The sequence below is a fragment of the Narcine bancroftii genome, chromosome 2 (assembly GCF_036971445.1).
Source record: "Narcine bancroftii isolate sNarBan1 chromosome 2, sNarBan1.hap1, whole genome shotgun sequence".
Lineage (NCBI taxonomy): Eukaryota > Metazoa > Chordata > Chondrichthyes > Torpediniformes > Narcinidae > Narcine > Narcine bancroftii.
This window is the reverse complement of record NC_091470.1, coordinates 181,337,873-181,364,798: the sequence shown is the minus strand read 5'-3', so window position 1 is coordinate 181,364,798 and position 26,926 is coordinate 181,337,873. Positions and strand designations below refer to the sequence as shown.

Below are 26,926 nucleotides of genomic sequence, written 5' to 3'. Positions count from 1 at the left end.
ATCCACTGCATCCGATGCTCCCATTGTGGACTCCTTTGCATTAGAGAGACTGGGAGATCGGTTGGACATTTTCGCTCTGTCTGCTGTAATAACTGCGATCTCCCAGTGGCCAACTCATTTCATTTCCCCGTTCCATTCTCTCGCCAACATGGGCTCATGCACTGCCAAACTGAGACCACCCGCAAACTGGACGGTCTCATGAGGAACAACACCTCCATCCAGACAGCATTAACATTGACGTCTCCTGTTTCCATTTGGGTCTTTCTCTCTCTCCCTAACGTCCTTTCCTCCTGCTTCCCACCTTCTTGTAAAACCATTCGCTACACGATTGACCTATTTATTTGCTATTTCATCTGTTTGGTTTATTAATTACACCACTTGCATTGGCATTGTATCTCCCTGCACACAAAATCAACACATGGCCCTTTGGTGAAGATAGGAGCAAACATTCAGCCAGCGGGGTGACCTGTCGTATCCTGGCTGCAGCAGGTGTTTGAATAAAACGGTGGCACCCAGCATGAAGAGCCGGCCGATGCCACTCGCCTCTGGGGTAACTATCCCAAAGGGTTTGTCCATCTCTGCCTCATAAAGAGTCATTATTAGTAATGTATATTATTAAGTATATTCGTCAAACTTTATCTGTAAACTTGTGAGGGGGGGGTTAATTATGGCGTTGGCATGGTTAGCACAGTGGAAAGTGCAACACTGTTACAACGCCAGCTTCTGGGGTTCAAATTTAAATTTTATAAGTTAAGGGAATTACGTGATTAAAGCAAACTTTTCATAATTAAGGATTACAATACTGATTTTTTTTCAAATTACTCTGCATTTTACACTGTCTTTTGTCTTTTAAACTGTTTATTCTTAATACTGGTGTATTAGACATTGTAAAAGTGAGTCTCAAGCAACCGGAAAATTTGCAATTCCAGCATCTATTAATCCTAATCCCCATAGATGCCGGATACTAGGGGTTTTACTGTATAACCAACATTTCAGATGAGCCCTGGGTCAAGTCTGCAGATTTTCATGTTTCACTCCTTTCTCGCCATGTTAAAGGTCCGAGTTATTCGGATCTCTCTTGCATTTTGAAGTCAGAATCAGGTTTATTTTCATGAATATGTGTCGTGAAATTTGTTGTTTGTGGCAGCAGTATTCTGCAGAATAAGGTGCAAAATTACTATAAATTACAATTCCATAAATACAAGTTTTTTAAAAATAATCTAGTGCAAAAATAGAGGCAAAGTGAGGTAGATTCATTGTCCCCTTCAGAAATCTGACTGCGGAGGGGAAGAGGCTGTTTTCGTAACACAACCCCGGCTCTGTCACAACTATTTAAGATCATAGCAGGTGTCAGTATACCCAAAACGGAATGGGATAGCCCCGTCCTGAAAGACAAATGATTTTTTTTCAAAGAATGAACTCTGTTCGCAATAGAATTATGTAACAGAAAACTGGTGCGGAGTCTGATTGCAAACATTCCATCACTGAGCATTGTTACATTCCTTCTCTAATTAGGGTTCTGCTCTGTTGCCACCACGGTGGCCCCTTTATTTTCTCCTCCCTCCAAGAGTTGAATGATGTCGTGGCAATGCAAGAAACACAAGTGGAATTCTATCTGAGGCTGACTCATTGCCTTCAGGTCAGGGTGAGACCAGTGAGATGACGCCAACAGAGTACTGATATTCATGCAGCAGGCAAGCGGTGGCTGTGGCTTTACTCAGCCCCTTTTCTCAGATCCACAGAGCACAAGTTGTGAAATACTTTTTCTTCCAACCGATGGCCTATCACAGCCATTCTCAACGGGGGCCCTACCTACCCCTCCATCTCCCCCCCCCCCACCCTTCCCACCAGACACCCTTGTTTTCTTTTCACCCCGCGAAACAAAATTTAAATTAAATTTATTTTTAAATTTAGACATACAGCACGATAACAGGCCCTTTCAGCCCACAAACCCATGTCGCCCATTTACACCCAACTGGCCTACAACTCCAGCTACTATTAACGACTAACAGAGTTGATGCCTCGTTGCTCCAGAAACCCAGGAGTACATCCTGATCAGTGGTGGTGTCTGGAGTTTGTATATTCTTTCCTGTGACTATCTGGGCCCTCCCCTCCCAGACTCTCTAGTTTCCTTGCCTACCTCAAAGACACGTGGGTTATTTGTTTACATTACCCCCACAGTGTGCAGGTCTGGGAATAGTAGAACCTGGGGAAGATGTAAAGGTCGAGTGAGAGAGAATAGGTTACTGTAAAATGTGGGGGGATGTAAAAACACAACACTGGAGAAACTCAACAGGTCGAAGAGTGGACTTTATGCAGCAAAGATAAAGTTATAGAACCAGCATTTTGGGCTTGAAACCTCCATCGAGGCATCAATGTAGGGGAATGGGTTTTCTCTGAGAGTTGATGGGCCAAATGGCTTCCTTCTCCAAATTACTTTACAGAAACAGTTAGCGTAGCCATTACCCTAACATTATTACAGCGTCAATGACCTAGTTTGAATCCACTGCTGTCTGTAAGGAGTTTCTACGTTTTCTCTATGTCTGTGCGGGTTTCCTCCGTCATTCCAAAGATGGATGGGGTAAGTAGCTTAATTGATCACCTTGGTGTATGTGGGCGTGGCAGGCTTGCGAGCCGAAAGGGCCTGTTACCATGCTGTAAATTAAAAATTAATTAAAGACATGTCTGTAGACAGCTGGTCCTTAGATGAATGAATCATATTTTGAGATATGCTCATTGGAATCTGATTCCAAATTTAATTCAGAGCTTATTGGACTGTATATCAGAGTAATACTACCCCCCACCCCTCCCGCCCGCCTCCACCACCACCAGCTGAACCAGAACTGGAATTGGCTTAAAAATAAATAATCCATCATGAGACCAAGAGAAACGAGGCACTCTATGGACAAACAAAATGCTGCAGAAACTGGAAATCTGCAGCAAAAGTTTGATACAAACTGAATGGGATTTCCTTGGGGACTGCTCCTCAGGAACAACCTGCCCCGGACCCACAACACCTCCTCCTTAATCAGGACGGTGCAGCGGTGCCTACACTTCCTTCAGCAATTGCCCTCCATCTTCGCACCATTTTTACCGGCGCACAACTGAGAATGTCCTGTGTGTCTGCATCACTGCGTGGGATGGTAGCTACAAAGCATCAGATTGGAAGTCAATACAGAGGGTCATCAAAACAGATGAGATCACTCAGGGGCCTCCCTTTCCTCATTGACAGCATTTCCCAGGAGTGTTGCTTTAATAAGGCTCAAAGCATTATTCAGGACCCTTTCCATCCAGCACACAAGTAATTTTGATCTGGAACCTAGTCAAGTCCATCTTGGCCACTGATTGCAGACATCAACATCTCAAAGGACCCCCATAACCCTGGTCACAACCTCTTTATTCTCACTGCTAACTTCAGGCAGCAGGTACAGAAGCCTGAAGTCCAACAATTGTAGGTGCAAGAACATTTTTTCCCCAACAGCTATGGTTGGGAGGGGAAGGGGAGGAGCACAGTCCCAAAGGCAGGATGTAATAAGTGGATAAGAGAGGGAGGGCACACCAGCACTCAGGGGGAGGGGGTGGCTCTGTGAACGGGGTGGAGAGCTGGAGGAAAGAAGTCAGAGGGATGGGGGGAGAATGGGGAGCATGCAGGGCAAGGTTTTTTTCACACTGGGTGTGGTAGGTTCCTTGGGATGCCAGAGGTAGTGGTGGAAGCAGATACAATGGTAGTATTGTAGAGGCTTGTGGATAGACACAAGGATATCCATAGAATAGAGAGATAAGGATCATGAGCAGGCAGAAGTGTGATGTCAGGTTCAGCACAGACATTCTGGTGTGTTCCTGTGCTGTATGTTCCATGTTTTGCTCTATGTGGCTCCTTCTGTAGTCTTGCTAATTGGAAAACGATGAATAATCTGCAAGTTTCTCGATTCCAAATTAAACTCAAAGGCTGAAGGGATAAGTTCTTCCCTCCCCCAATTCCCCAGGTTGATCCCAAAGCTGGCCACTCCTTGTGGAGGGCCAAGAAGCAAGTGGAGTTGTGTCCAAAAGCAAAATACTGAATTTACAGGAAGTAAAGACCTCATCCCAGAAAGGCCCGGCAGCATCAAAAACAAAGCATTAAGGTCAGAACATAGTCTTTTTTTTCTGTCTGTCTGTCTCTCTCTCTCCCTCTCTCTCTCTCTCCTTTCCTCAGCAATTGGTGGCTGTCCTGCTGAATATTTTAATCAATTATTGAGTTGTTTTGCATTAAAAATAAATAATTTTGGCATCAGATTTGGCAGCTATCTTTTCAACACGGCAACAGCAGCTTGAAATAAAGTAAATACTGTACAAGGAACCCAAACGTGCAGCAATTTTCCGCTGACTTAAGTCCACGTGATAATGACTAATTCAATTGCATGACACTTTTGTTAACACAAAACAGGATTTGTGAAGATGTATAAATTACACCTCTAAAGTGAACCAGAGAAAACAAAGAGCAAATAGAAAAATATTTGTAACAATTACTGCTCTGGAATCCTAGAATGCCATTCAGTTGGCGTAGCGGTTAGTGCAAAGCCTTTACAGAGTCAGCAATGGGGACCAGGGTTCACATCCTGCATTGTCTGTGAGGAGTTTGTAAGTTCTCCCCGTGTCTGCGTGGGTTTTCCCCGGGGGGCTCCAGTTTCCTCCCACCATCCGAAACGTACCGGGGATGTAGGTTAATGGGGTGTAAATTGGGCTGCACAGACTCGTGGGCTGAACTGGCCTGTTGCCGTGCTGTATGTCTTTAAAAAAAAATGATAATATTGTGGCGGACCGCCCCACTACTTACCTCACTGGAGCTTTGGAGTCGCGGGTCTCCCCAGGGACTAATGATGCTTATGGCCTCTGGGAGCCGTGTCATTTCCAGGAGTCACGTGACACGGGGTGTGCACGAATCTTGGATATTTAAGCAACTGTAAGAACACCATTAAACCATTTTCCTCATAGCGTCTCTTGTGTTCTTTGTTGCTTCACCACCTCACTACAGTGGTGACCCACCACAAAATAATATTTAGTTTAAGTAGGCCCCACGGTGCAGGAAAGGTCTCTGATGGAACAACCCAATCACTCCCACTTTGTTTTCCTCACTTTCCTGCAAATTTGTCTTTTTAAACGTTCTTATCTTGTGGCAACACTCAAATGCGTGGGAGAAACTCAGCAGGTCATGCATCATCTCTAGGAAGTAAAGGGAAGCCAGCATTTTGGCCTGAGTCCTTTGTCAAGGTGTGAGCAAAAAAAAGGATGACAAAGGGTACAGGCCTGAAACGTTGGTTACCCTTTAATTCCTAGGGATGCTACATGACCTGCTGAGATTCTCCAGCACATTTGTGTATTACACTCGACCCCAGCGTCTGCAGAATTTCTTGCTTACTACAAAGTTGGTAGCACGTCCACTTCTGCTGCCGTTCTTTGCCCTGTGGTGTTGTCCTTCTGGATAAAGGTTGAGAAGACATTCAGAGATTCTGGATTCAAATTCTCATCCAATTCGCTCCCTCAGTGTTCGATGCCATGGTGGCATTGTTCATCCACAGAACTCATCTCTGCTTGACAAAAGAGATGGTTGTCGACTTCAGGAGGGCCCGGGGAGATCATGCTCTGCTGACCATTGACGTCTCCACCATTGAGGTCATCAAGAGTAAAAAGTTGCTCAGAGTGCACCTGGCAAAGAATCTCTGCTGGTCTTTTAGCACCAGCTTCATAGCCAAGAAAGCCAAACAGCACCTTTACTTCCTGTGAAAGCCGAACAGCACCTTTACTTCCTGCGAAAGCTCAGGAGAGCCCATCTCCCACCCTCGATCTTCACTACATTCTACAGAGTATGTATTGAGAGCATCCTGTGCAACTGCGTCACCGCCTAGTTTGGAAGCTGTACCACCTCAGACCACAAGACCCTGCAGAGAATAGTTAAGTCACCGGAAAAGATCATTGGGAGCTCTCTTCCTAGCATGAAGAACATCTACAACACTCAATGCAGGTGAAAGGCAATAAACATTGTGAAATTCTCCATTCATCTTGCATGTAGACTGTTCTCTCTTCTGCCCTCTGGCAGGAAGTACCATAGCACTCTGGACGTAACAGCTTTTTCCCCAAAACCTTGAGGCTCCTGAACTCCTAGTGCAGATGTGTGGATAGTGTACCATGGACTTTCAATGTTTATGTCTTAATACCTTAATATTTTAATGTGTTAAATGCTTTCCTAATTACATCCATGTAAATATGCTCTGGTCCTGGAGAAACTCTATCTCGTCCTACATGCAAGCATGGTATGAACGATAAGTAGAGTTGACTTGACTTGCCTTAACAAAAAGCGATCTGCTGGAGGAACTCAGTGAGTCGCACAGCATGGATGGGGGATAGAAAGTGTCATTGTTGTCCACTCTCTCTCCTAGTGATGATGCTCGACCAACTGAGGACCTCCAGCAGACTTATTTTATTAGGCATCCAGCACAGTAAGAGGTCCTTTCAACCCACGAGCCCATACCGACAACCTCGGTACATTTTGAAGGGTGGGAGGAAATCGGAGCACCCAGGGTAAAGCCACGCAGGTCACGGGGAGAATGTATAAACTCCTTACAGACAGCGCCAGATTCAAACCTGGGTCACTGTAATAACGTCGCGCTACGTCACCTGTACAACTGTATAGATACTTACTCCTGATTCCAGCAGCTGCAATCTCTTGCGCGTTGTCAGTCTGAATGCTTCATCAACATAGTGACTGTACTTAATTCCACCACATTACTTGGCAACACATTCCAGGAGCCAACCACCCCAATGTAAAAAATAACCACACCCATCAGATCACATTTTAAATGCTTGACTCTCTCCTTAAACCCATGCCCTCTTGTTTTTAATGCATTCACCATCGGAAAAAAGATTCTGACTATCTACTCTGTCTATACTCCTTGCACTTTTATATACCAATATCAGGCCACCCTCTCAGCCACCTTCAGGCAGGAAGACTATCCAATCTCTGCCTCATGTGCCTGCTTCTTGTTTGGCACTGTTAGTCAAGTGTCATAAAGACTGCAAGTGTTTAGGCTATAAGGTTCATATTGGCCATTTCATGGATTCACTTAGAACAGAAATTGGCCCTTCAGCCCATTCTGTTCATGTGCCTGACCTGTACCCTTCTACACTAATCCCTATTCCCAGCACTCAACATAAATTTAAATTTAAACATACAGTACGGTAACAGGCCCTTTTGGCCCATGAGCCGGTGCTGCCCGATCACACCCAATTGACCTACGACCCCTGTGCATTTTGAAGGGTGGGAGGAAACTGGATGCCCCAGAGAAAACCCATGCAGACACGTGGAGAACGTACAAACTCCTTACAAACAGCGCGGGATTCGAATCCCAGTCCCAAACGCTGGCACTGCAGCAGCGTTATGCTAACCACTACACTGACCCTGATCGGCTGCATTGCAGTCTGGTATGGGAACACAAATACCCGTGAAGGGAGCAAGTTTAATCAGCAAGACTGAGAAGGAATCAGTTGCAGATGTCCTGGAAAAGGAATCTCTCTCTGAGGAAGCTGCTGTATAAATCCTTGCGTTTTAGCGTTTTTACTCTCTCATTTACAAAATATTACAGGACTGAGTCTTTGTTGAACTTGCTTATTATGCAGTTGCTCCAGAGGGATTTGGTTTGATGAGTTCATTGTCATGGTAAAGCAAACATTTGCATTTCACACAATGACCTTGATAGGGGAAATATCCCAAGCTGCTTCATATAGAGACAATAGCAACTAATCACTGATTCACAGCAGGAAGTCATCAAAAGCTTGGTTCTTCTTTGGCTTGGCTTCGCGGACAAAGATTTATGGAGGGGGTTATGGTTAGTGCTTGGTTAAAGCATTGAACCCTGTCCCAAAGGAGAGAGGCAAGGAGGTTGACATTGGGAACTCCAGAGATTAGGATCTTGATGGATGATTCCAACCCAAAACTTTAATCATTCTTCTGTTGGCCTGCACTCCACCCCATCCCATTCTCCCCACTTCCTTTCCTCAGCCTTTAATTCAGACACTGTGTTTCTTCACTGACACCCTGCGGAAGAGCTCAGGCCCGAAACGAGACCAGCTGAGTTTCTCCAGCATTTTTGTGTTTTGACACAATCACAGGGTCTGCAGACTTTCATCTTTCACTCCACTGTTCCTCTAGTCAATTGCTTCTTGCTTGGGCTGAGGGTATTGACAGTTGAAGGCACGGCCATAAGCAATAATTAAAGGCACCATATGTACTTAGTATCCCAGGCACTAGTTCTCAGCCCTTGATTGTTACATTCTTCTTTTCTTTGGCTTGGCTTCGCGGATGAAGATTTATGGAGGGGGTAAATGTCCATGTCAGCTGCAGGTTCGTTTGTGGCTGACAAGTCCGATGCGAGACAGGCAGACACGGTTGCAGCGGTTGCAAGGGAAAATTGGTTGGTTGGGGTTGGGTGTTGGGCTTTTCCTCCTTTGCCTTTTGTCAGTGAGGTGAAAAGGTTCCAAATTTGCCAATGATAAAGAAGTAAGTGGAGGGGAATTGCTTTGACAAAGACACACTAGGCCCTTTCAAAATGCCGTGTAAAATGAGACAAGGCAATTTTGACAGTTAGTGTTCCAGTTATGCGGCAGTTAGGAAGGGGCAACCCAGTCAACTCCGTCAGGATCCAACTGGGTCCCTGAATTACCTCAGAGGTAGTCAGGGAACCCAGCTAAACTTACCTAGGTCTCATCCATAAGCGATTTGAAAACAAAAATGGCCGACCTGCTTATTCTGGTGAGGTCAACGCATGCGTGCGTGCGCCATCGGGAAGCAGCATCCAAACATCTGGCAGTACTTCCAGTGAGTGCATGAAGCGTCATTCTTTCTTTGGCTTGGCTTCGCGGACGAAGATTTATGGAGGGGGTAAAAAGTCCACGTCAGCTGCAGGCTCGTTTGTGGCTGACAAGTCCGATGCGGGACAGGCAGACACGGTTGCAGCGGTTGCAGGGGAAAATTGGTTGGTTGGGGTTGGGTGTTGGGTTTTTCCTCCTTTGCCTTTTGTCAGTGAGGTGGGCTCTGCGGTCTTCTTCAAAGGAGGTTGCTGCCCGCCAAACTGTGAGGCGCCAAGATGCACGGTTTGAGGCGTTATCAGCCCACTGGCGGTGGTCAATGTGGCAGGCACATTACATTACATTACGTCATTACAGGAACAGGATACCCCTTAAATCACTAGGTTGGTGATTTAACAGGTCGATCGCCCTGAGATTTGAAATGTGCTAATGTTATGAGCCCAGAGGACCACAAAACCTGGCAGCAATAGATATTTACCAAGACAAAAGTTACTTTTAATTACCTTTAAACATGAAAACAGAATCAAACTTAAATTTTAACTTATTACTATTAACTTAACTCAACCCCCTTCTAATTCTAAGTTTACATGTATGTAATGAATGTGTAAGAAAGGTTATCATCTGGAAAACCCTGATGGGGCAAATTTCTTTGGAAAGATACTGACGTGGCCGATCAGAAGGAATCAGTTGCGGTTGTCCAACGAGCAACAAATCTCTCTCTGAAAACCGATGAGAATCTTCCTGAGCCGTAACCATTAACTTTTCAAGCACCAAAGCCTGGTGAACTTCATAAATGTTAAATTCTGTGCACAGTATAAGAATTGCCAGCAACCAGTGAACTTGGAGGAATGAAAAGTGAGATTGGACTGTGAATCTAAGAACTTTTCTGAACTTATATACACATTGCACACACGTGCACTTAGAATTAGAAGGGGGTTACTGGTAAGTTAGGTTAAGTAAGTTAATAATAGATAAATTGACGTTTGTTTCTATTTTCATGTTTAAATATAATTAAAAGCAACTTTTGTTTAAGTAACCATTTGCCTTGTTGAATATCTATTGCTGCTGGGTTTTGGGGTCCTTTAGGCTCGTAACAGGCGCAGAATTGAAATGGATAGCTTCTGGGAGATCCCTGACACTGATGCAGACAGAGCGAAGGTGCTCAGCAAAGCGATCTCCCAGTCTGCGCCCAGTCTCTCCGATGTAGAGAAGATGAGGGTGGTGTGGGCACAGTTATGGCACTTCCTGCAGCTACAGGGAAAGGTGCCGGGGTGGGTGGGGGGGGGGGGGGGGAAGTTGGGGAGTGCAATTGGTTGGGAGGGACACCTCCTCCCTCACCACCATTCAGGGTCCCATACAGGCCTTTCAAATGAAGCAACACTTCTCTTGTGTATCCACGGGAGTGATCTACCTCTTCCAGTGCTCCTTTTAAATCCTTCTCTACTTCGGACAGTCTGGGCACAACTGGGAGATCATTTGCTGAGCACCTTCCCAGTGACAGGGACCTCCCAGTGGCCAACTATTTCAACTCTGCACCCCACTCCCACACTCACATGTCTGTCCATGGCCTCATGTGCTATCCCAAAAAGACCACTCATAAATTGGAAGAACATCATTTGATTTTCCATCTGGACACTCTCCAGCCGGACGGCATTAATATTGACTTCATAACATAGAGCATAGAACATTACAGCACAGGCCCTTCACCCCTCAATGTTATGAAAAAAAACCTACCTCATAACCCTCCATTTTGCTTTCATTCATGTGTCTGTCTAAGAGACTCTTAAATGCCCCTAATGTTTCATTCCAGGCACCCACAACTATGTGTAAAAAAAAAAAAATTCCCTTGATGCCTCCCCTAAATCTTCCTCCCTTCAGTTTGTAGTGATGACCCTTCAGGTGTTTGCTACTCCTGCCCTGGTTAAAAGGTACTGGCTGTCCACCTTATTTATGCCCAAGGGTGCAGTGCTACCAGAGCTCACCAGAGCACCACTCCGGCACCTCAGGGCGAAGTTCCAGCACCCTCATGAGGCAACTCCAGCACCTCCTTGTTGCCATTTATGGTGAGCATTGGCACCTAAAAAATTAGCATAGCACCCCTGTCCTCTATGAAGTCTCTTATCATCCTTCAATGCTCCAAAGAGCCAGCTCTTCTAACCTTGCCTCATAAGACTTATTCTCCAATCCAGGCAACATCCTGGTCAATCTCTTCTCCATAACTTCCCCATCCTTCCTATAATGAAGTGGCCAGAACTGAACACTCACCTGAGATTTGTAGAGTTGCTACATGACCTCTCGAACTCAATTTCCCTATTAATAAATCCCATTGGCCATTATGTGATTGAAATAGAGCAGGTTGTAGAGGAAGAGAAGGGACGTGGATTTTCAAAGCAATATGGTCTTTGACTGGGATCATTTCAGGTTTGGGTGAATGGTACATGGTCTGAATTCCAGCTGGCAGAGGGCAGATAAGGGAAATCCTCCAAGACTGCGTTGGAATTATGTCTGGAATTTGCCGAGACATGGAGCACGATTTTGACAGAAGCCAAGCTGGAACAGTGACGTGGTCAGTTAGTGTTTTCAGAGGGGATCGGAGTGATGTAAAGAAAAACCTGCTGGAGAAACTCAGCAGGTTGAGCTGCATGTATGAAGGCAGAGGGATGGTGGCAATTCAGGTCAAGGCCATGCATCTGAATTGAGAGCGTATGTGGAATTTAGTCAGTATAAAGAGGTGATGGGGAGGAGGTGGTAAATGATACACTAGGTGAGGTGGGGGTATGATAGGTAGGAAATAGGGAAAGAGTTTTGAGATAGAGATGGGTGAGAAGTAAAGGGCTGCAGATAATGGAATCTGATAAGGTAGATAGGTGATAAATGGAATGAGATAAGGTTGGGATGATAGGCAGATGGGATCCGTAGGGGAGAGGATAGGGTGGAGTGGGTGAGTAATGGGCAGATATTAAAAACATGAGATGTTACAACAGTGCGATGGATATGTACCTCTTTTCTGATGGTAGAGGGTCAAAGAAACTGTGTGATAGATGGAAAGGGGCCTCAAAAATTCATTAAGCCCTATTTAAGCAACACTCCCTTTCTTCTATCGTCAAATAGAAGAAAGAGACGCCGGATATTTTCTCAGCTGTTTTGACGATCCTCTGTATTGACTATCAATCTGGGAACTACCGTACCAAGGGTGTTGGTGGAGGCTGGATGATAGGTAAAAGACTCTTAAACAGGCCATGAATGATACAAAAATAGAGGGATATGAGCTAGGGAGGTTTTTTCTTTGGTAGGTTATATATATATATATAATATATATATAAGTCCCGCATCGGACTTGTCAGCCACAAACGAGCCTGCAGCTGACGTGGACTTTTTACCCCCTCCATAAATCTTCGTCCGCGAAGCCAAGCCAAAGAAAGAAAGAAGAAGATATATATATATATATAAAATAGTCGGCACAACATCATGGCCTGAAGAGCCTGTACTGTCCTGTACCACATAGTGAATGATGCAGCCAGACACTCAATTACTACAGTAGAAGGACTATCAACTAGTTGCTCGAGCAGACCACATGGCTTAGATTAGCAGGAGCTATTCCTGTAAGTGCAAGGAGTGATATCACAGTCTTGTTTTAGAAGTGCCGGGCAGTGTGTAAACAACTGAGATTTGCCTTCTCATATGACTCACTGTTTTGAAAGACACTGTTTGGTTCATTCACAGCAAATTCCCTCTCAGGTGACCCTCCACGCCCCCCTGCCACCCAACTGCACTCTGGGGGGCAAACCTCATAGCGGGTGTGGCCAATTCTGCAGGATATAATTGGGGAGAGGATGTGGAGGATTGGTTGGGGGCGGGGGTGGGGAGGAAGGGAAACTGGAGCAACCAGGAGAAACCCACACAGGTCACAGAGAAAAGGTACGATCTCCGCACGGGCAGCATTAGAGATTGGAATTGATCCTGCGTTCCTGGGATCGGGGGGTTGGGGGGGAGGAGGAGGGTAGGTTAAGGGAGTGGCTTGAATCATCATACCACCATGTTGTTTGTGTTGCTTCAAACATTAGGTTGAACATAGAGCAGCTCAGCCCAGGACTTCCCTCTTCTCCCTGAATATTTTTGTGTCTTTCTGGAAGCCTCTTAGATGTAGTATCATATCTGCTTCCACCACTGCCTCCCTCAGCCCATTCCAGGCACCCACAGCTTTCCATTCCCCACATGTCCCTTAAACTTTCCTCCCTCATAGAACATTACAGCACAGTACGGGCCCTTCAGCCCACAATGTTGTGTGGACTTGCATTCTACATCAATGGTCGGCAGTGTGTTGTGGTAGGGGGACACCAATACCCCTGAACGCAAAGCCCTTCAAAAGGTAGTGAACTCAGCCCAGGACATCACAGGCAAGTCCCTCCCCACCATCGAGAACATCTACAGGGGAACGCTGCCGTCGGAGAGCAGCAGCGATCATCAAGAATCCGCACCACCCAGCACACGCTCTGTTCTCGCTGCTGCCATTAGGAAAGAGGTATAGTTGCCACAAGACCCACACCACCAGGTTCAGGAACAGCTGCTCCCCCTCAAACATCAGACTCCTCAACAACAAACTCAATCAGGGGCTCTTGTTTTTGCACTTGATTGATTTTTTCAATATTCTCTCTGTGTTGCACAGTCAGGTTTTTACATTAGTTATCTGTTTACAGTTCTTTATTTCTTTTTGTATGTAGATTGTGTACAGGTTTTTTTTTGCATGTCCAATAAGTGACAATTCTGCCTCACCCACAGGAAAAAGAATCTTGGGGCTCATGTATGTACGATTGAGGGGGGGTCTTATAGAAACATAAAATTCTTAAGGGTTTAGACAGACTAGACGCAGGAAGGTTGTTTCCAATGCTGGGATAAACCAGAACCAGGGGTCCCAGTTTAAGGATAAGGGGGAAGTGTTTTTAGGAACTGAGATGAGGAAAAGTTTCTTCTCTCAGAGGGTGGTGGATATGTGGATATTCGTTGCCACAGGAAGTAGTTGAGGCCGGTTCCCTGTCAATATTTAAGTGTAGGCTAGATTTGGCCCTTGTGGCCAAGGGGATTAGGGGGTATGGGGAGAAAGCAGGAACCAGGTACTGATCAGCCATGATCATAATGAATGGCGGTGTAGGCTTGAAGGGCCAAACGGCCTACTCCTATACCTATTTTCTATGTTTCTATGCAGGGTGTGGGATTGATAATCAAAGTAAATTGTCCCAAAATGTGTCTGAAATTTATATCTTTATCTACACATGATTATTATCCACTGTGTATTGTGACTGTAGGTATATGCACCGTGGTCCAGAGAAATACTATCCAGAGAACTATCAAAGCTATCTTAAATCAATGTCCCTGTAGTGTTTATTTTTTCGGGGACTGAAATTCTGACTGTCTACCCTCTCTTAATTTTACTAACTTCTATCTGTTCTCCCCTCAGCCTCCGAAGCTCCAGAGAAAACAGCCCAAGTTTGTCCAACCTCTCCCCGTAGCTCCCACCCTCCAATCCAGGCTGCATCATGGTAAATCTCTTCTGTGACCCTTCCAAAGCCTCCATGTCCTTCCTGAAGTGGAACGACCAGAATTAATTACAGTATTGCACATCCAGCTGTTATGATTGTTCAGCTCAAATCCACTTCCTGCCTCTACAGATGACTCCCCCAACCCCTCTTTCTCCCCCACCCCTCCATAACTTATCACAATTCGATCATTGAAACAGGCCCACCTGTTCCAATCTTATTTGCCCATCTACACTAATCACAACGTATTGAATGATGTGAGAATGAAGGCCATGTCCCAACCAAGAGGAGTTGAACACATGGATCAATGGGTCATGTCCCAACTCTATTCACTGCCCTTTGTTAAGTGGAACAGTCCCAATTGCATTCTCCAACCTCAGATCAAGTAGAATTAATAAGACCTACCCAGCATCTCTATCCTAAAATATTTCCTTCCTCTGCCCTTTATTTTCTCATAACTTCATCCTGAACTCCAGCGTCAAATTACCCTTCAACCCTCCAACATTTGTCTTTCAATTGACATGACACTATATAAATCTACTCAACTAAACCTTCCCTACCTCACATCTGTAACCCTCTATTTTTCTTGCATCCATGTACCTAAGAGTCTTTTAAATGGCCTTATTGTACCAGCCTCCACCAACATCCCTTGGCAATGCATCCCAGGCACTCCCTACTGTGAGAAACAGAAGTGAGAAACAGATTTCACTCGAGACAAAAATTGAGAACAAAGAACATTTATTGTACAACAGTGCAAAGTTGGGTGCTTCCCCTTACCATGGGAATACACACACATACTGGGGCTCACCCAACTTTTATACAGATCATTTCAGTGTAGAGGTACCCTCCCCCTCCCCTCTCCCCCGCCGCTTAACATTCTTCTGCCTCCTGGATTGGTTTGGCATTTGGTAATTCTGTATGCCTACGTGCAGTTTCTGTAAACTTGAAAGACCATGGGATATCCTGTCTGGGTTCCATCATGTCATTCTCCTTATTCATGAATCTGCCTTTGTCCTTATTAACACATCTCAATCCCCAGGCCTAATTCTATATGCAGAACTTGCTAATTCTTTCTATCACTATAAGACCCTTATGCTATTATACTTGCGTAACCCTTCCTCACACTCTTATCGGAATTCATCCTTATCGGAATTCATCCCTACTCAGCACTTACTTAACTTCCTCTAATCTAGTCTAGTATTCCTTATTTCATTCATACCTAGCTTTACTTCCTATATTCTATTATCTCTCACACTACTCTCTGTGTGAAAAAAACTTTGCCCCTCTTGTGTCCCCTAAGCTTTCCTTCCCTCACCTTGTACAGATATTCTCAGGTGTTTGCTAGTCTCTCTCACCCCAGGAAAAGGTGCTGCTGTTGTCCACCTGATTTATGCCTCTTAATCTTGTAGACCTTTAATAAGTCACCTCTCATCCTTCTTCGTTCCAAAGGGAAAAGGCCAAGCTCCATTAACCTTCTCTCATAAGACACACTTTACAATCCAGGCAACATTCTGCTAAATCTCCTCTGTAATGAGGCAACAAGAACTGAACACAATATTCCAAGTGTGGTCTAACCAGAGTTTTCTCGAGCTGCAACATGACCTCACGACTTTTGAACTCAATCCCCCAACTAATGAAGGGTTGTATGCCATGAGCCTTCTTAATACCCTTTCAATTTACGCAGTGACCCTAAGAGATCTATGAATTTGGATCCCAAGGTCCCTCTGTTCCTACACATTCTTAAGAATCCTGCCATTAACCATGTACTGTGCCTTCAAGATTGACCTTCCACAATGCATCACATCACACTTACCCGGATTGAACTCCATCTGTCAATTTTCCACCCATTTCTGCATCTTTTCTATATCATGCTGTAACATGACAATCTTCGACACTGTCCACTATGCCTCCAACCTTGTCATCTGCAAACTTCTTCTCTCTACTTCTTCATCATTTATAAAAATCACAAAGAGCAGGGGCCCCAGAAAAGATCCTTGTGAAACTCCACTAGTCACTGACCTCCAGGTAGAATGCGTTCCATCTATGACTACACTCTAGCCAATTCTGAATCTTTAAAGTGTCAATCTAAATGTTTTGTATGAAGAATTATTACATCTGAACTTCTCCATCCTGATCAAAAAGGCACAATAGCGCCTTTATCTCCTGCAGTGCATCAAGAACGCTCACCTCTGTCCCAGGATACTGATGGATTTTTGCTGTACCATCGAGAGCATACTCACCCTCGGCATCTCTGTATGGCAACTGTCCCGTATCAGACTGTAAAGCACTCCAGTGGGTGGTGGAAACTGCCCAGTGGATTACTGGCACCCAATTGCCCACCATTGAGGTCATCTATCAGTAAGTGCTGCTTGAGCCAGGGCGAAAAACATCATCACAGATGCATCATACCCTAACTATGGACTTTTTACTCTGCTTCTCTCCGGTAGGCGCAGCTCCTGAACTAGCAGCGTCAGGAAGAGCTTCCTTCATGAAGCTGTGACCCTGCTAAACCTTACATCACAGCGCTGAGCAGTATTACATCAGGTTTGTTTGCTAGAGAGCTTGCTTTTATTCACATTTACTTGTTAATAGCACTATTCTTTGTACTTCTTGATTAGATGCTAATCGGATTTTATTGGCTTGTATCTGTACTTGGCAGAATGACAATAAGGTTGAATCTAATCTAATTTAATCTAATTCCACACATCATCTGGCAGTAATATCCAGACATCAATCACTTTCTGTGTAAAACAAACTTACTCCAAGAACCCTTTTAAGGCTCTTTCCTTTAATGGACATCCTCTTGTTTTTGATACCCCAACCTAGCAAGAAGGATTCTGGCTGTCTACCCTCTCATCACTTGGAGTATTGCGTTCATCTTCCTTCACCGTGGTGTAGCTAAGATGTTGTCAAGAGCATGAGAAGTAGGAGCAGAAGTCAGCCCATCGGCACTTGAGTCTGCTCCGCCATTCTAATCACTCAGATCCATCTTCCCACTCAGACCCTCTCCCCAGCCTTCTCATAACCCTCGAGGCCTGACAATCTCTGCCTTAAACCCAATGACCTCGCTTCCACAGTTGATCATAGCAACAAGTTCCACAGACTCACAGAGAGGGTGCAGATTAGATCTACAAAGATGTTGCCAGGACTCGCAAGCCAGAGGTTGAGCAGACCGGGGCTTTATTCTTTGGAGCACAGGATGAAGGGTGATGTAATGAAAGGAATAGATGGGGTGAATGCACAGAGTAGAGGAATCTAGAACCGGAGGACAGAGGATGAAGGGTGATCTAATGAAAGGAATAGATGGGGTGAATGCACAGAGTAGGGGAATCAAGAACCGGACAACAGAGGATGAAGTGTGATCTAATGAAAAGAATAGTTGGGGTGAATGCACAGAGTAGGGGAATCTAGAACTGGAGGACAGAGATGAAGGGTGATCTAATGAAAGGAATAGATCGGGTGAATGCACAGAGTAGGGAAATCTGGAACTGGAGGACAGAGGATGAAGGGTGATCTAATGAAAGGAATAGATGGGGTGAATGCACAGAGTAGGGGAATCTAGAACCGGAGGACAGAGGATGAAGGGTGATCCTAATGAAAGGAATAGATGGGGTGAATGCACAGAGTAGGGGAATCTAGAACCAGAGGGTGAAGATGGGAGGGGGAGTGGAGAGAGGGACTTGAGAGGTAACTTTTTAACATGGAGGGTGGTGGGTGTATGGAAGAAACTGCTGGAGGAGATCATTGAGATGGATACAATTGAAACATTTTTATGGATGCACGGATAGGATGGGTTTAGTGGCATATGGGCTAAACACAGGCAGGTGGAACAGTTTGGTCAACGTCGGCAAGTTATCCTGAAGAACCTGTATCATAATATTATATACAGTAAAACCCCTGGTATCCAGCCCCTGTGGGGATTAGTAGATGCTGGATAAGTGAAATTTCCATTTGCTTGAGATTATGTGTTGCATGGACTAGCGAACTAATGTCAAGGTGCATCAATTTTAAACTCGTATTTATTTTCCTCAATTTTTTTTTTGCCAGTGACTTGAGGCTGCTGGTTGTTTGAATTCCGGATAACAGGGGCTTTCCTGGAATCCTACCAGGTCACCCCCTTCAGCCTCCTTCACTCCAGGGAAAATAAGCCTGGCCTATCCAATCTCTACCCCTAAAATCTTTCATCCAGCTCCCTATTGAACAGTACCAATGAATCTACCTCCCGCTTTGGCCATGCATTCCATTCATAGCAGCTGTTCATTGCAGAAAAGTAAAACAGCTTAGGACTTTATTCCTGGGTCGTTGGAGAATGGGGGGGAGATCTGATGGCTCCAAAACCTGGGCATCTGCATTCCCTCCCCCCCCCACCCCCGCACAGCAGAAGCCCACAGTCAGTATGAATGGGAAACAACGTCTCCTCCTCACTGACATTCAACACAGGTGCACCTCAAGAATGCTTGCTGAGCCCACCGCTCTACTCACCTATAGTCTCTTTCTCTTTGGCTTGGCTTCGCAGATGAAGATTTATGGAGGGGGTAAATGTCCACGTCAGCTGCAAGCTCGTTTGTGGCTGACAAGTCCGATGCGGGACAGGCAGACACGGTTGCAGCGGTTGCAGGGGAAAATTGGTTGGTTGGGGTTGGGTGTTGGGTTTTTCCTCCTTTGCCTTTTGTCAGTGAGGTGGGCTCTGCGGTCACCAGCGCAGCCATCTTACATACACTATTCCACTTAGAACATTAATTATTTAAACCCTAACCCGTTCCTCCCCGTTGCAGTGTTATGATCTCAAAGGACCCCAAAACCCAGCAGCAATGGATTATCCACCAAGACAAATGGTGACTTAAACAAAAGTTGCTTTTAATGATCTTTAAACATCGAAACATAAAAAATAGGTGTAGGAGTAGGCCATTTGGCCCTTCAAGCCTACACCACCATTCATTTTGATCATGGCTGATCATCCACTCAGTACCCTGTTCCAGCTCTCTCTCCATACCCCCTGATCCCCCTAGTCACAAGTACTAAATCTAACTCTCTCTTAAGTATAGCTATGGAACCGGTCTCAATCACTTCCTGTGGCAGAGAATTCCATAAATTCACCACCCTCTGAGTGAAAAAATTCTTCCTCATCTCAGTCCTAAAGGACTTCCCCTTTATCCTTAAACTGTGACCCCTGGTTCTAGACTTGCACAATATTGGGAACAATCTTCCTGCATCTAGCCTGTCAAATCCTTTAAGAATTTTGAACGTTTCTATTAAATCTCCTCTTAATCGTCTAAACTCCAGCGAGTACAAGCCCAGTCGTTCTAGCCTTTCTTCATATGCAAGTCCCGCCATCCCTGGTATCAATCTGGTCAACCTTTTCTGCACTCTCTCCATGGCAATGATCCTTCCTCAGATAAGGAGACCAAACCTGAACACAATACTCCAGGTGAGGTCTCACCAAGGCCCTATACAACTGCATCAATACCTCTCTGCTCCTGTACTTGAATCCTCTTGATATGAACGCCAACATACCATTTCACCTTTTTTACTGCCTGCTGCACCTGCCTGCCCACTTTTAATGACTGATGCACAGCGACACTGAGGTCTCTTTGCATCTCCCCTTTTCCTAATTGGATACCATTAAGATATTACTCAGCCTCCCATTCTTTCCTCCAAAGTGGATAACCACACACTTATCCACATTATATTGCATCTGCCATGCATTTGCCCACTCACCCAACCTGTCCAAGTCACCCTGCACACTCTTAACAGCCTCTACACAGCTTACAATCCCACCCAGCTTCGTGTCATCTGCAAACTTGGACATGCTGTTTTCTATTTCCTCATCTAAATCATTAATATATATCGTAAATAACTGGGGTCCCAGCACTGAGCCTTGTGGTACCCCCACTAGTAACTGACTGCCATTCTGAAAAGTACCTGTTTATTCCTACTCTTTGCTTCCTATCTGTCAACCAATTCTCTATCCACCTCAATACCATATCCCCTATACCATGTGCCTTAAGTTTGTATAGTAATCTCCTGTGTGGGACCTTATCAAAAGCCTTCTGAAAATCCAGGTAAACCACATCCACTGGTTCTCCCCTATCCACTCTACTAGATACATCCTCAAAAAATTCAATAAGATTAGTCAGACACGATTTTCTCTTCATAAAACCATGCTGGATCTGACCAATGAATTCACCACTTTCCAGATGTGCCTCAATCACATCTTTAATAAATGACTCTAACATTTTCCCCACTACCGATGTCAAGCTAACCGGTCTATAATTCCCTGATTTCTCTTTCCCTCCCTTTTTAAAAAGTGGAGTTACATTAGCCATCCTCCAGTCCTCAGGAACTACTCCAGAATCTAAAGAGTTTTGAAAAATTATCAACAATGCATCCACTATTTTTATGGGCTACTTCCTTTAGCACTCTGGGATGCAGACCATCTGGCCCTGGGGACTTGTCTGCCTTTAATCCCTTCAATTTATCCAACACAACCTCATAACTTACACTTATTTTCCCCAGTCTTTCCGTCACATTAGCCCCATGGTCCCCTATTATTTCCTGAAGATTATTCATATTTTCCCTAGTGAAGACCAAATTAAAATAGTTATTTAATTGGTCTGCCATGTCCTTGTTCCCCATGACCAATTCACCTATTTCTGACTGCAAGGGACCCACATTTGTCTTTACTAATCTCTTTCTCTTTACATATCTATAAAAACTTTTGCAGTCATTTTTTATGTTCCCTGCCAATTTTCTCTCATAATCTCTTTTGACTTTCCTGATTAATCCCTTTGTCTTCCTCTGTAGAACTCGGAATTTCTCCCAATCCTCTGGTATTCTGTCTTTCCTGGCTAGTCTATACTCTTCCTCTTTACACTTGATACTCTCCCTGATTTCCCTTTTTATCCAAGGATGTACTACCCTCCTTGAGTTATTCTTTTTCCAAACCGGATGAACAAATGCTGTATTTCATCCAGGTGATCCTTAAATGCTTGCCATTGCCTTTCTACAGTTAATCCTTTAAGTAACATTTGCCAATCTAACTTAATCAATTTGCGTCTCATACCCTGAAAGTCACCCTTCTTTTTTTTAAATTTTTTTATTTTTCACACTATTAACCATATTGATCAAGATACATACATTTTCCTTTTCAAATATATACAGTCTCATTTTCTCCCCCCCACTTCCCTCCTCCCCTCCCTCCCTCACCTCCCCTCCCACTTATTTAAAGTTCAGAATCTAAGATACATTAAACCCGTTAAACAATGTTGTCACTCAATAAAAATAAAAGAAATTCCACTGAGTCAGTTCTTTTCATTATCTTCTCCTTCTGTCATTTTAGGTGGTAGATGTCCAAGGTAGGTTTTCTCTATTGTGTTTCATGTATGGCTCCCATATTGGTTCAAATATTGTAATTTTATTTCTTAAATTGTATGTTATTTTTTCTAATGGAATACATGTATTCATTTCTATATACCATTGTTGTATTCTCAAATTATCTTCTAATTTCCAGATTGACATAATACATTTTTTTGCGACAGCTAGGGCTATCATAACAAATTTTTTTTGTGCTCCATCCAAATCAATTCCAAATTCTTTGTTTTTTATATTACTTAGGAGGAAGATCTCTGGGTTTTTTGGTATATTGCTTTTTGTGATTTTATTTAGTATCTGGTTTAGATCTTCCCAAAATTTTTTCACTTTCTCACATGTCCAGATTGCATGAACTGTTGTTCCCGTTTCCTTTTTACAGTGAAAACATCTGTCTGAATCTGTTGGGTCCCATTTATTTAACTTTTGAGGTGTAATGTATAACCTGTGTATCCAGTTATATTGTATCATACGTAACGTTGTGTTTATTGTATTTCTCATGGTTCCAGAGCATAGTTTCTCCCATGTTTCATTCTTTATCTTTATGCTTAGATCTTGTTCCCATTTTTGTTTGGTTTTACCATTTGTTTCCTCATTCTCCTTTTCTTGTAGTTTAATATACATGTTTGTTATAAATTTTTTGATTATCATTGTATCTGTAATCACATATTCAAAATTACTTCCTTCTGGTAACCTCAGACTGTTTCCCAATTTGTCCTTCAAGTAGGATTTCAGTTGGTAGTATGCCAACCTTGTATCATCAGTTATATTATATTTATCCTTCAATTGTTCAAATGATAATAGTTTATTTCCTGAAAAACAATTCTCTATTCTTTTGATCCCTTTTTTCTCCCATTCTCTAAAGGAAAGGTTATCTATTGTAAAAGGGATTAGCTGATTTTGCGTCAGTATTAGTTTTGGTAGTTGGTAATTTGTTTTATTCCTTTCTACATGAATCTTCTTCCAAATGTTGAGCAGATGACGCAATACTGGAGAATTTCTACGTAGTACCAATTTTTCATCCCATTTATATAATATATGTTCAGGTATCTTCTCCCCTATTTTATCTAGTTCTAATCTAGTCCAATCTGGCTTTTCCCTTGTTTGATAAAAATCTGATAGGTATCTTAATTGTGCGGCTCTATAAAAATTTTTAAAGTTTGGTAGTTGTAAGCTTCCTTGTTTTTACCATTCTGTTAATTTATCTAGTGCTATCCTCGGTTTCCCCCCTTTCCATAAAAATTTCCTTATTATTTTCTTTAAACCCTTGAAAAATTTCTCTGTTAATCGTATTGGTAATGTCTGAAATAAATATTGTATCCTTAGGAAAATATTCATTTAATACAGTTTATCCTTCCTATCAGTGTTAGTGGTAAATCTTTCCAATGCTCTAAGTCGTCTTGTAATTTTTTCATTAGTGAATAATAATTGAGTTTATATAGATGGCTGAGGTTTTTATTTATTTGTATACCTAGATATCGCATTGCTTGCGTTTGCCATCTGAATGGTGATTCTCAAATTTTGAGAAATCCGCATTATTCATTGGCATTGCTTCGCTTTTATTTGCGTTAATCTTGTACTCCGACACTTCTCCATATTCCTTCAATTTCCTATGTAATTCTTTTATTGATATTTCTAGTTCTACTAAGTATATTATAATGTCATCTGCAAATAGACTGATTTTATATTCCTTGTCTTTTATTTTTATCCCTTTTATTTTATTTTCTGTTCTTATCAGTTCTGCCAGTGGTTCTATGGCTAATGCGAACAGTAAAGGAGATAGTTGGCATCCCTGCCTTGTTGATCTGCTTAAGTTAAATTGTTTTGATATATATCCGTTTACTGTCACTTTCGCCAATGGCCCCTTATATAATGCTTTAATCCAATTAATATATTTCTCTGGTAAGCTGAATTTTTGTAGTACTTTGAATAAATAATTCCATTCTACTCTGTCAAAGGCCTTCTCTGCGTCTAAAGCAATCGCTACTGTTAATAAATTTACAGATATTGTCTGTTGTTCGTCTTTTTTTAATAAATCCAGTTTGGTCTAGATTTACTATTTTTGGTACATAGTCGGCTAATCTGTTTGCTAATAGTTTAACTATTATTTTGTAATCTGTGTTAAGTAAAGATATTGGTCTATATGACGCTGGTATAAATGGATCTTGCCCTGTCTTTGGTATTACTGTAATTATTGCTGTTTTACATGACTCTGGTAAGCTTTGTGTTTTATCAATCTGGTTGAATACTTCCAGAAGGGGAGAAATTAATAAATCTTTAAATGTTTTATAGAATTTTATTGGGAATCCATCCTCTCCTGGTGTTTTATTGTTCGGTAGTTTTTTTATTATCTCCTGTATTTCTTCTATTTCAAATGGTTTTGTTAATTTATTTTGTTCCTCTGTTTGTAATTTCGGTAGTTCAATTTTAGTTAAAAATTCATCTATTTTATCTTCTTTCCCTTCGTTTTCAGTTTGATATAGTTGTTCGTAGAATTCTCTAAAGTTTTCATTAATCTCCGTTGGATTATATGTGATTTGCTTGTCTTTTTTCGTTAATGCCAATACCATTCTCTTAGTTTGTTCTGTCTTAAGCTGCCACGCTAGAATTTTGTGCGTTTTTTCTCCTAGTTCATAATATTTCTGTTTTGTCTTCATTATGTTCTTTTCCACCTTATATGTTTGTAGTGTTTCATATTTTATTTTTTTTATCTGCCAATTCTCTTCTTTTCGTTGTGTCATTCTTCATTGATAATTCTTTTTCTATATTTGCAATTTCCCTTTCCAACTGTTCTGTTTCCTGGTTGTAGTCCTTCTTCATCTTGGTTACATATTATTTGCCCTCTGATGAACGCTTTCATTGCGTCCCATAGTATAAACTTATCTTTCACTGATTCCGTATTTATTTCAAAGTACATTTTAATTTGTCGTTCAATTAATTCTCTAAAATCCTGCCTTTTAAGTAGCATGGAGTTTAATCTCCATCTATACATTCTTGGTGGGATGTCCTCTAACTCTATTGTCAATAACAAGGGTGAGTGGTCTGATAATAGTCTAGCTTTATATTCCGTTTTCCAAACTCTCTCTTGCATGTGAGCTGATAACAGGAATAGGTCTATTCTTGAGTATGTTTTATGTCTGCCTGAATAATATGAATATTCCTTTTCCCTTGGGTGTTGTTTCCTCCATATATCCAAAAGTTGCATTTCTTGCATCGATTTAATTATAAATTTGGTTACTTTGTTCTTTCTATTAATTTTTTTTTCCAGTTTTATCCATGTTTGAATCCAAATTAAGATTGAAATCCCCTCCTATTAGTATGTTCCCTTGCGTATCTGCTATCTTCAAAAAGATATCTTGCATAAATTTTTGATCTTCTTCATTAGGTGAATATACATTGAGTAAATTCCAAAACTCCGAATATATCTGACATTTTATCATTACATATCTCCCTGCTGGATCTATTATCTCCTCTTCTATTTTGATTGGTACATTTTTACTGATTAATATAGCTACTCCTCTAGCTTTTGAATTATATGATGCTGCTGTTACATGTCCTATCCAATCCCTCTTTAATTTCTTATGTTCCACTTCGGTTAAGTGTGTCTCTTGTATGAATGCTCTATCAATTTTTTTCTTTTTTCAATAAATTTAACAGTGTCTTCCTTTTGATTTGGTTATGTATTCCATTAATATTTAAAGTCATATAATTCAACATAGCCATCTTATACATTGTTTATCTTTCCTTTCCGATTCCTCATTATCACCTTTCCTTCTTATCCATTTCTGCTTTCTTGTTTTGAACACTTTATAAGACAACATTTCTAAAACATCAAACATTTCCCTTATTCTCCTATCTAAAATTTCTTTAACCCCATTCTCCCCTCCCCCTCCTGAGTTGCCCTTTATCCCTTGTCGGGCAACCACATCTCCCCTCTGCATTTGGATTTGCGAATTCACTCGCAAGCATCAACTGATTTCGCAGTGACCGTAATTCTTCCCCACGCAGCCCCCCCCAGAAAAGATTTTAATCTTCATATATAACAAAGGTCACTCTCTTAATTCCCTCCTTACTTCCTCTCTTCCCTTACTTTCCCTTATTAATTCTTATCTATACTCTTTATATTTTCTTTTAAATATACATACACACATGTCTTTGGCTTGGCTTCGCGGACAAAGATTTATGGAGGGGGTAAAAGTCCACGTCAGCTGCAGGCTCGTTTGTGGCTGACAAGTCCGATGCGGGACAGGTACACAATATATACATACACACATATATATATCTATGTGTATATATATATCTATATATATTTATATATATACCCATATACACAAATACATATAGTTTGTGGTCATTTTTGCTCTCGTTACATGTCTTCATCTCTCTGTCTGTTTTGTAGTTGTTCTGCAAATTTTCGTGCTTCCTCCGGATCCGAGAATAGTCTGTTTTGCTGCCCTGGAATAACTATTTTAAGTACCGCTGGGTACTTTAGCATAAATTTATATCCTTTTTTCCATAGGATCGCTTTTGCTGTATTAAACTCCTTTCTCTTCTTCAGGAGTTCAAAACTTATGTTTGGATAGAAAATATTTTTTTGACCTTTGTATTCCAGTGGCTTTTTGTCTTCTCTTATTTTCTTCATTCCTTTCTCCAATATATTTTCTCTTGTTGTATATCTTAGGAATTTTACTAAAATGGATCTTGGTTTTTGTTGTGGTTGTGGTTTAAGGGCTAATGTTCTATGTGCCCTTTCTATTTCCATTTCTTCCTGTAATTCTGGTCTTCCTAGGACCCTGGGGATCCAATCGTTTATAAATTCTCTCATATTCTTGCCTTCTTCATCTTCCTTAAGGCCCACTATCTTTATATTATTTCTTCTATTATAATTTTCCATTATATCTATCTTCTGAGCTAATAGCTCTTGTGTCTCTTTATCTTTTTTATTAGATTCTTCTAATTTCTTTTTTAAGTCATCTACTTCCATTTCTATGGCTGTTTCTCGTTCTTCCACCTTGTCCACTCTTTTTCCTATATCTGACATGACCATCTCTAATCTATTCATTTTTTCTTCTGTACTTTTAATTCTTCTTTTTATTTCACTAAATTCTTGTGATTGCCATTCTTTTATTGATTCCATGTATTCTTTAAAAAAATATATATCCATGTACTTGCCCTTCCCTTCT

General features: G+C 42.2%; 1 long non-coding RNA gene across 1 annotated transcript in view; it reads left to right on the top strand.

Moving 5' to 3' along the window:
• The window catches only part of LOC138754727 (uncharacterized), a 46,449-nt gene extending 22,926 nt beyond the window's left edge, over nucleotides 1-23,523 (top strand). The window contains exons 3-4 of the long non-coding RNA XR_011351903.1: nucleotides 16,823-16,919; nucleotides 23,482-23,523. This is a non-coding gene — a long non-coding RNA (uncharacterized lncRNA). The remainder of the gene's footprint in view (nucleotides 1-16,822; nucleotides 16,920-23,481) is intronic.
• The last annotated feature ends 3,403 nt before the right edge of the window (nucleotides 23,524-26,926 follow it).